This window comes from Taudactylus pleione, unplaced genomic scaffold (genome assembly GCF_031769625.1).
Source record: "Taudactylus pleione unplaced genomic scaffold, aTauple2 ptg000064l, whole genome shotgun sequence".
NCBI lineage: Eukaryota > Metazoa > Chordata > Amphibia > Anura > Myobatrachidae > Taudactylus > Taudactylus pleione.
In genome coordinates this window covers 18,732,708-18,744,338 of record NW_028284466.1, presented here as the reverse complement: position 1 = coordinate 18,744,338, position 11,631 = coordinate 18,732,708, and the positions used below count along the sequence as shown (strand labels likewise).

General features: G+C 40.8%; 2 pseudogenes; both read right to left on the bottom strand.

The window, feature by feature from the left end:
- Positions 1-493: 493 nt before the first annotated feature.
- On the bottom strand, positions 494-1,781 carry LOC148534805 (uncharacterized; annotated as a pseudogene).
- Positions 1,782-7,031: 5,250 nt separating this feature from the next.
- On the bottom strand, positions 7,032-9,390 carry LOC148534804 (uncharacterized; annotated as a pseudogene).
- Between the last annotated feature and the right edge of the window lie 2,241 nt (positions 9,391-11,631).

Below are 11,631 nucleotides of genomic sequence, written 5' to 3'. Positions count from 1 at the left end.
TTGGACATGTCACTATTAATTCTAATATAAATGTCTGATCTGTACTAAACATACATCTTGAATACAACTTATAGTAAAATGTACAGATAATGGCATGCACAGGGTATGTTAAACACAATGCAGTCAGGAGCTACAATTAAAGATCTGCATATCCTTAGCATTTTGTATGTTATCTGACCTTCTTTTTGGTTTTCTGCAGACCAGAGACAATTACCGTACAGGGTCTATTTGATTACCCACAAATTCCAATTGTCCAAGCTAACAATTGAAGCAAACATACAGTATTTACACTCCCAATCAATCCAAGGTCTATTTTAAAAGTTTTTGGACAGAACAATCTGATATTGTGTTTTAGGCCAATTTGAAATGTAAATTGGGATTTTGTTAAAGTCTGAAATATAAGGCATATTTTGTAGTGTATTTAATATGTTTGACTTCGACAGTCCAGCCTTTGATAGTCTACATAAACTATCACACCTCAGAAAAAAAAATATTAAATGCATACAAACACTAATTGATCATACACCAAATCTGCTACATTTTCAACACTGCCCCTCCACAGACTCATTAAATTTGTATTTCTGGTTGCACACTTTTGCTGGGTCATAATTGGAACATATTTGAATATCAGGCCGATAAGTATGATGATACCCAAGATACAGAGTAGAAGTTTCCCTACATTCGCCACCATTTCTTGTGCCCACTCTCCTAACCCAGAGAACCACTTGAGTGGGTTCACCTAGGTGAACCACCCAGTTAATTTCTTGCCCATGGCTGCTAAAGTGAGGTTGTGCTTCCTCCTAAATTCCCACTTCTGCTGCAGTATTTCGTCCATTTTCTGCTCAATCACCTCCTTTGGATCATCCTTACTCTTGGTAATGTAAGTGCAGCATTTTACTCCATACTGAGTTGCTAAGGTTACACAGTAAGTATCCACCTGTTACAGCTGTGACATAGTTCAAAACCATCCTGTGTTGCACAATCTATTTCTTGTAGGCTTGCAACTCCCTACCAGTAAACCTGGATGTGTCATCATACATCTCAGTTATATTATCAATCAAACTCGCCAACGCTTGGATGTACCTATACTTTATAACTCCTCTGGCCGTACAGGTGATATCTAAGGTCATAAGGAATTGAATCCCATTGGGTTCCTGGATCAAATTTGAGGCTAAGGGTTCTCCCCTGTCTATGAGGTGTCTCTTATAAATGTGTTAATAACGAGTATGGGTATAAGGAGGGGGAGAGATATAGTGTATGTCTATCATTTTATCATGTGTAAGGGTCATGATTTCTGGTAGTACCCTTCTGAGATAGTATAAGCCTTCAGAGTTCGGAGAGAGACACTTGTATGCTTTCCTTCCACATATGAAATACACATAATCTGGCAGAACATAAGAAACAGAATGCATCATTATCATTGAACACATTATTCTGACAAAGAATCCTGTCCCTATCTCCATCATTTGACTGGTACACGTTTCAGGTTGTATAATATTTGCACAGTACCCTAGTGATACTCTGCCAACCATTATTTTGTATCTATGCATGTACCTATACTGGAAGTATCTCCCACTTGCAATAATTCTGTGTACAAGTTCAGAATCGATAGGCTCATTATCAGCTTTGCGTGAATAGGTCATTGTCTGATTGTTCCAGATCACCTCCCAATTTCCTGGTTTTCTGAAATTGGTGAGACTTAAACATACCAGGGATCTATCTACATGGTACTGTTGGAGCTTAAAACTAGGGGGTCTAGTATGTCCACTGGTCACCCCCATGTATTTCAAGTACCTCTGCTAACTTTAATGGGTATGGCACTAATCCCAAATTACCCTGTCCTTGAGGTAGTTGTGAGCACCCCAACACTCTGTTTGGTTTAGAACCTTACCCACTAATGAGTGGTAATCATTCAAAGGGTGTCTGTCAAATTCGACATTACTACTTGACTGACATCTTTGGATGCACTCAATTATGGGTTCGCAGTACTTACAGATACATTATTCCTCAGACAAAAGCCCATCACACTGTCTCCGAACTACGTGACTACTAGACCTCTTACTTATTCTGGCTTTGGCTTGGATACAAAGTGATAAACCAATCCTGGGATTCTAAGTTCTTGTTCTCTCCATCAGAACCACCTCCATACCCATACTCAACTTCTCAGGGGCTCTCACAAAAACAAAATGTCCTTTTCAAAATAAAAGTAAAAAGGGAAAACAGGAACAAAACAATTCTTGATTGAAGACACTCCATCTTGAAATAACAGTCCTCCAATAACTCTCTGATACGCTCAGGTACAGTTCAATAGTTCTGCCTTTCAGTCCTCCAGGAACAGGTTCTCAAGCAATATTAGTGTGGATTCAACTTTTTCTACTTCACGAGTTCTCTCCAGATTAGCGACCTTCTTGCAATGGGAGGAGTGGACCCAAGTCTCTCTCTCAGATACTTTCAATGATGTTGTGCTGGTCAACAAAACTTGGTATGGTCCTTCCCACCTGTCTATTAGGCAACCTGAGCGTAGAAAATTTCAAATCATAACATAGTCCCCTGGTTCAATATCATGACAGTTAGTGTTTGGTAGGTCAGGACTATTTTCCTTATTGAGTAAATTAGACATATAGTCACAAATAAGTGTCAGTCAATCTTTATTATGACACAGTAGGTCAGGATACATGCGCCACATTTTATTTTATTTTTTTTCAACAAATTTTTATTGACAGATTGACAAAGATAACAAGACACATAGATATTGCAATATCTGGTATAATGAACATGTTAAACATATTAGAAGGTATATATTTTAAAACCCTAAAACATTGACAAAATATATCCATATTATACTCCATCAAATATAGAATAAAAAAAAAACACATAATATCCATTCAACTCTATTAGAATGGCACACCTGTGGACAAAACTTCCAAAATGTACCATGTGGTTAAACTGAAAGAACTTCGCAATGCTTCTTTTATAACATCAGAAAGTGTGAGGACATAAGGGAGCCAAACATCAAAAAACCTTTCTGTCATTTTCTCTTTGTGCAAAGAAGTCTCGGTCCAGTCCATAAAAAATAGAAAGGAGAGTTTAGTATGAAATAAGTGTATGGGAATAGGTTCTGATGAGACCCAGTGTGACAGGATGGTCTTTTTGACAGCAGCTGCCAATTTAATCAGTATAATGTGATTCCCCTTTTTCAATCCACCTTCCATAGAGGTTGGATACATACCCCAAAAAACCCATTCTCTAGTAATCGTAAACTCTATTTTCATGACATTATTAATATAAGTTTGGAGAGATTTCCAAAATTATTGGACTTGAGAACAAGACCATAAACAATGCATAATATCTGCATCAGGGGTTCCACATTTATAGCAGTTTGAGTCTTGTGCTTCTCCTATAACAAATTTTAATTTTGTGGTGAAATAAGCCCTATGCAGTATTTTTATATGCATGTCCATATATGATACTGAAGCTAAATGCTTATTAAGTCTCATATAGGCTTCTAGCATGTTTGTCATGGTAAGATCAGGAATTACCTCCTTCCATTTCAACAAGCCTACTGAACCAGTTTCCAAATTAAGTTCAGGATGGGAATGTGTATATATGGCGGAAGTAGTAAGGGGGTCTTTAGGCTTATAATATAATATCCTATCAAGAGAGCAAAGCTGATCTAACTTATAATTTTGACTCCTTAAGCAGGTTTGCGCATAGCTGACAGCTTGTAAATACGGAAATAATGGAATAGAAAGGGAGGGAAATTTGTTTTGTAATTGCGATCTAGTATTTGGAATTAAATCTTCCATGTTCAAGAATTGATAAATATAACATAATCCCTTATCGTGCCTTGTTTTACAAATAGAGGAAATCTGGCCAGGTGGAAAACATGGGTTTCCCCATAATGGCAAAAAGATAGATTTATTTTTGGGCAAATTTAAACTAGATCTAATCAGTCTCCACGCCAGACATGTGGAATATAACAATAAATTGTCTTTAAATGAAGCAGGGAGAGATGTTTGAGGAGTGTGTAATAGGGAAACCAGATTCCAGTCCGGATTAAAGGATTGTTCAATATGTCGCTGCATGTAAACATCAGATCCTCCGATCCAATTCAGCGCCACTCTGTAATTTGCGGCCAGGGTATAATTACGAAGACAAGGTAGATTAACACCTCCTAACTCTTTTTTTTGCTGCAATTTAAATAGGGATATTCTCGGACGCTTACCTGCCCATATAAATTTTGTCAGTGCTTTGTTCAAATTTGCCAAAAATCTTTTAGGCGGAATTATTGGAAGCATCTGTGCAATATAAAGGAATCTTGGGAAACATATCATCTTATATAGGTAACATCTACCCAGATATGATAAGGGAAGATGAGACCATCTGTTAAAATCCGAAATGGTCTTTGACAGGAGAGGAAAATAACGCATTTTATTTTTAATCACAATTTCTTTCTTTGTGACACACTTTATTGATTTTAAAACAATTTTTTGCTGCTTTTTTCTCCCAATTTGGTATTAACCTATACAAGAATAAAAGTTAAGTTTTAATTAATAGTGCACCACATAGGAAATTTCATTCTTGTCTCTCTTTTCCCTGTATAAATGATATAGATGTCAGTGGTAGCACCCCTCAATCAAAGAAACTTTTTTAAATTCTTGATGTATATATAATATGAGGGCTCCATTGTTCTCTTCATTTGAGAAATAATGATTCTTGTGTGACTGTAAACGTTTCATAGGTCAGGAATCGCCAGCTTAAAGTTTATTTGCTGATTTCTCAACTGCTGGCTAATCCTGACAAGGTATTGCACTGTCACTTCATTGTTACACTTCAAATCATCCTGGGGATTTTATTACGTGTGGCTGTCATCCAAAAAGGATTTTGAAGGGTGATAGGTTAAGCAGGGATCTGAAAGTGTTTCTGATGCTAGACAATACTAGTGGCAGTGCCTCTGGCCACAATAATCCCATTTCGGTCATAACCTTGCTCAATTTGTTCTTAATAGTGCTGTTCATTCTCTCCACCTTCGCACTGGCTTGGGGTTGGTAAGGAGTATGAAGTTTACTATTTATGCCCAGAAGCTTACACATGACCTGAAAGACTTCACCAGAAAAATGGGTACCCCTGTCACTTTCAATAGTCTTAGGGATACCATATCTACACACAAATTCTTGTACAATTTTTTTTGTGGTAAACATGGCAGTATTTGAAGCAGCAGGGAATGCCTCTGTATGAAATCGATTTGTATTACCTGGAAAGGTCCGTCTGTAGGAGGAATATGGGATGGCTTTGTTGGCATTGCTTTACCAATGTTCTTCCTCAAGCAAGTAAGACATGACATTGCTTTCTTGCTCATCTAAGAAGAGAACCCTGGTGCACTCCAGGAAGCTCTTACCAATTTGCACATGCCTTCCTTACCCAGATGAGTCAGACCATGTGCCGCCTCAGCCAAGCTTGGGAGATATGCTCTGGGGGCTACTGGCTTTCCTTGTCCATCTCTCCATAGTCCTGAGGACTCTTGGCCATATCCCTTCACCTTCCAGACTGCCTTCTCCTGTATGGAACACAAATCTTGCATTTCAATTAATTTCTGTGTGTCTATGGTATGGAATGTCATCAGTGGTGTATATGTTTGTATGCAGGCACTTGCTGCCTATTTAGCAGCTTCGTCTGCTCGGCTGTTACCAAGTGAGACTGGGTCTTGGTTGTAAGTGTGAACCTTACACTTGATAAGAACCACTCTGTTCGGTTTCTGTATGGCCATCAGCAGTCTTTTAATGTGTGACACAAGCGCTACTGGTGTGCCAGCTGTCATCATGAAATGTCTGCGGTGCCATAGGGCCCCGAAATCATGCACCACTCTGAAAGCATATCTAGAATCTGTGTATATATTAACTGACTTATCCTCTGCCAACTCCCATGCCCTGGTCAGTGCTACCAGTTCAGCAACTTGTGCTGAGTGGGGTGGGCCAAGGGGTTCAGCTTCTATGATACCTTTGTCAGCTACAACTGTGTATCTAGTGCACAGGTCTCTTGAGTCTGTCTGTCTGTGACAACTACCATCTGTATAGTACATCAAGTCTGCATCCACTAATGGGTTGTCACTTATGTCAGGTCTCGCAGTGAAGGTCTGATTTAAGTATTCCATACAGTCATGCATATCAGTATCTGTACTAAATCATCCCTCACCAGTGTTCTCATCCTCCATCTTTTGTGCATTACAAGGCACACTAGGCAAATAAGTTGCAGGATTTAGTGTGTTGCCCCTTTTTTATGGTGATGTTTACTGGTGCCATCAGTCATAATTCCCATTTTGTAAACCTTGCAGATGAGACATGCCTGGTTTGTGCTGAATTTAGCAAGGCTGAGACTGCATGAGGTGTATGGACTGTCAAGTCATGTCCTAGCACTACGTTTTCACTTTTACTTACCAGCAAAGCTATTGCAGCTACACTTCTTAGGAAAGTAGGGAGAGACCATGCTACAGTCTCCAACTGTGCACTGTAGTAGGCTACAGGTCTGCTGGCAACACCATGTCTTTATGTTAAAATGCCTGCTGCACACCCAGCATTCTGTGTACTGTATAGTTCAAATGGTTTTTCATAATCAGGCATTCCCAGTGCAGATGCTCTTGTCAAGCACTCTCTTAGTTTCTCAAATGCCAGCTCGGATTCTTCAGTGTGAGAAACTCATTCAGGTTTGTTTGATGAGACCATTTCCTGCAGTGGTAATGCTAAAATAGAGAAACCCGGAATCCAATTCCGGCAATATCCACACATTCCTAAGAATGTACAATTTGTTGCTGGGTTTGTGGCAGTTTCATGTCATATATGGCACATATTCTGTCTGTGGTCAGATGTCCTTGAGTCATGCAGTGTCCCAAGTATTTAACCCTTGTCTGGCACAACTGCATTTATCCTGTAAAATCTTATGTCCTGTCTGGGAGAGATGAAACAGAAGCTGTTTAGTGTCTGCCAGTGAGGACTCAAATGAATTAGAACATAACAACAAGTCATCAACATATTGTATCAGGTCCGATCCATTCTCTGGTTGAAAGGATTGTAAGCAGTCATGTAAGGCTTGGGAGAAAATACTTGGGCTGTCAATGAATCCTTGGGGAAGGCAGGTCCAGGTGTACTGCACTCCCCTGTAGGAGAAAGCAAAGAGGTTCTGATTGTCAGGGTGAATAGGAATAGAAAAGAAAGTGTAGCAGAGGTCAATAACAGTGAAATAGGTAGAGGTGGAAGGTATCTGCATTAGGATGACAGCTGGATTAGGTACTATGGGGAATGTTGGCTTCACTGGATGTCCTGACCAGAATTCCTTGCTGCAGTAGATGTTCAATGACAGGATACACCCCTAACTCCACCTTTGGTTTCAGAGGGTATTGTGGGATTTTGGAGCTACTCTACCAACTTTTATTTTAGCAACTACTGGAGCTACATCTGCCATCAATCCAATGTCTTGTCCTTCCTTAGTCCTTAGTAAACCAGGTATTTGTGAGATCATGTCCTCTACCTGCGATGGACATGAATCTAGAACAGTAGAATGCAACATTAGTCTTTGAGGAGTATCTAACATATCTTGCACTTCCTGATTGTGATTTCCAGGGATATCTAAAAACACACCATCAGGTGTACAATATATTATACATCCCAATTTACAAAAGAGATCTCTGCCGAGTAAGTTAGTCGGGGCCGCTGCAGCCAAAAGGAAAGAATGTTTGGTATGCAGAGGCCCAATCGTAACTTCTGCAGATTTAGTCAAAGGGTAATGTTGCATTTTTATCCATTACTCCCATTACCAAAATTGTTTTACCCGTACTTTTTTTGCAGCTATTCTATGTGGGGGTACTAACTGTGATGGTTCGGAGTCCTACCAGTCTCTCCTGGGTGGGTATCTATGAGTTTCCCCTCTATGTAGTTCAAAGTCCCTCTTATGGTTTTCATAATCTCGTCTAGGTGGCTCGTAGTGTTTTCTATGTGCTTGGTAGTTATGTCTAACTAGTTTGTTCAGGCACTGTTGTATGAAAAGTCCCTCTTTTTTACACCTATGACATTTGCCTTTCTTTACCCCTTGTTCCCCATATGTGTTATTTTGTAGTGGTTGTGTGTCTGTGTTTTCCAGAGCCTGGATACTTACCATCATTAGCCTATCTGCCCTTTCTTCCTTGCACTTACTTATGTTTAAATCAAATTGTAAGGCGGATTCCCTAAGGGCATCTACAGTTATACCCCTACATTGAGGTTTGTACCCTTGTTTTCAAAGATTCTTTAAGTCCATCCATTTGTACTGAGACGGCTACTTCCCAGTGATGTATGTCATCTTTTATGTCAGCTACCCCAGTATATTTAGCCACTTCTTGTAATGCCTTTGTAAAATAATCCATTGCAGTCTCATTATCTTTTTGTTTTATAGTAAAGATTTTCTTCCATTCCACTGCAACTGGAAAGTATGTGGCCAGTTGGATTGTTAATTGCCTTACATTATTTTGGTTGTCTGCATCAGATAAAGATTTGTCCTCTTCCAGTTGGCAATCTTCATTACAGTTTTGGATGTCGATACTGGTAGGAAGACAAGCTCTCAGCCCTATCTGCCAGTCTTTATTAGTAGGCTCATGAGCATTACCCAAGTACTTGATAAATTTTTTCTCAATCCGTCAAATCTTTTCTGGGGTCTGGAAAATCTGTGATAATGGACTGCAATTCAGACCTAGTCCAAGGGCAATACATGTCTACATTTCTAACAGGAATTACCCCATGCCTGTCTGCTTTCCCACTGGGAACTGCTATTGTGCAAACAGGGTATATTCCTGCTACTTCACTATTTTCCAAATTAATTCCGGGCCTTACCATCTTGGTACTATGGATGGCACCATACTTACCTGTTTCGCTGGTCCCAGCCACTTCTCTTGCATCTGCTGCAGCCTCTCCTTTACTTTGGGAATATTGCCCTTCTTGGATGCTGAGTGCATGAGAAATGGCCGAGACCAGGGTAGGGTCATCATCTCTTGCTGAATAAATAAACTTTCCAAATTAGTTAGTACAGGGTATAGGTTTCAGTTATTTACATTTTTTTGTAGTTATACTGGTTGTAAGTCTTTCCCCTCCCACATATGGTGGCAGTGGTGCACTTGCTTTCACTCTTTCTAAAGTACCAGTTTTCTGCTCCTTACTCATTTATCTTTGAATTTCCCCTTCTCATTGCCACACGTTCAGACAATCATTGTTTCATCCTCAATTTGTGTGATTTTAACAGGTGTATTTGATTTTGTACTATATGTAATTCCTCGGGATCGAAACTACCAATTTTTAGAAATGATATTTTACCACTCCCAGTCATGCATACCCATTCATTAACATAAGCCATTGCATACTTACCATGCATGTTACGCATTATGGGCCTGATTCAGAGACACTCACAAAAAGCGAGCGCTCGTGGGCACTGGTTTTTTTAGGAGCGGCCTCCCGGCCGCTCGCATAGCTGTGTGTAGCCACCCACAGCTGTAGCGAGCGGCCATGATGATGGTCGCGATGGTCAAGACTATCACGACCATCAGGCTTGGAATGAGACCCTTGTGGTAGGGTCTTGTGGCCACAAGCTCCAGAGAGCTTCTGGCTCAAATAGAGCCGGAAGCTCTCCCACTGACATCACTGGTGATGTCAGTGGGGCCGCCCATAAATGGCAGGCGTTTGCATGGGAACACCTCCATTTGTGAAGCCACCCCCCACAACGCCTACAAAATGGGGCGAGCTGTTGATCAACATCGACAGCCGCCCCTTTTGTAGTGAGTCAAGGAGCGAGTGCTATTTGCGCTTGCTCCGGGGCTCGTGCACGTGCAGTGCTCACACCACACGTGTGCATTGGGCCACCATCGACCCACTTGCGAGCGCAATGTGCTTGCAAGTGGGTCTGCATCAGGCCCTATGTACCATCCAGATCCTTTCGGTCTGCCCTCAACTGGAACCACAGTTGACTCGGTCATCCTATGAGTAGATTTAGCACCCATTTTGGTGGCTTTACCAAACTGCTAAATTACTTCTTTAGGATACCGGTGGGGGATTCTCTCTAAGTACTCCCACAGAACTTCTTCCCGTCAATATGCAATTGACGGGAAGAAGTTATGTGGCAATGCATATAGCTGGGGTCCCTACCTACTTTGGTATATTTCCACTAGAAATCCGGATGGGAAACGTCACCACCCCATCCAGTGGACTTCAACCAGTACTTTTCAACCAAAAGAATCAGTGAAATTTCCTTTCTTTTACACAAATCACGCTTGCATATTATACTCTATGCGTACAATACACAAATGTGTGGTCCAATCGCAGGACACATAGGTACTGGTTACCTATGTGTCTTCGATTACAGAGGCAGTTTAACTAGGATATGCCCCCTGCACCTGAGGTCTTCATAGGACAGCCTCACACCTGGAAATCAATTTCAAATAGGACACATTTCCTGCACCTTTCAATGTGTGGTTACAATCCTTACACGCCGCCGGAACCTCTCTTTGTTCAGCGTTTTACTGCATTTTACTACTGGTTCACACACTTATGCAATTCTCTTTCAACTGTTCACACACAAAATAAACTATATTTTCTGTACAGAAAAATCACTTCACAGAACCAGATAGTACTTTCCCAGAGGTTTTACACTTTGTTGTAAAATATTACAGTAATCCTATTCAAATTGGATAGTTATTTTTGTCAATATACACATATATATATTCCATAGACAAAAAACCTTAAGGCTTCATATGTCCCATTAAGGCTGCTTAGACATGATCTGAAAATTCACAAAACCTATTGAATTTCTGCCACTCAAACTCCAAAAAGCAATGAAATTATGATCATTAAGGCTGACGCCTTAATGGACGTGTTCCTTGTGCAATACAGATATGGTATGCCATCACACCCTGTGGTTAACGGCAGATTCAGCACACTCACAGAATGAGATTGCTGTCACTCACAAAATGGTGGAGCTGCTAATTCACAGAATTGTACGCTCATTGGAATACACACATGCAGTCTATGCAACTGAGGTCAAAGCAGTTATGTGGCTCCCACATCCCACTCAGTGCCCACAATCTTCCCATTTGATCACCAAAACAATCTCACTGGCTTCCCACATCCTTCTCACTGCATACATTTATCTCATTTAGAATACACATTCAGCTCCCTTATTTTTAAAAATATCATACTCAGTCTATGCATGTACACTATCTTCCCCTATATGCCTCCATGCTGCTATATATTCCCCAATCCCTACTACTGTGTGGTCTCCCAACTGTGCTAGTCTGTGTTCCCTCATCTGCACCAATGTTTTTCCCCAGCCGCACCACCCTGCATCCATGCCTTCTTCACAGCCACGCTGCTGTCTTTCTCTCATCTGTGGAACTCTTTCTTCCTCCATCTACACTACTCTGGTCCCTCAACTGTGCAACTCTGTCTCCCCAAAGCACCCGCACCACTATGTCTTCCTACCCATCCACACCAATCTGTCTTCCCCTATCCCTACTGCTGTGTGGTCTCCGAACTATGGTAGTCTGTGTTCTCTCATCCGTACCAATCTGTCTTTCTCCATCTACACTGCCTTGCATCCGTGCCACTGTTTCCTTCTTCACCA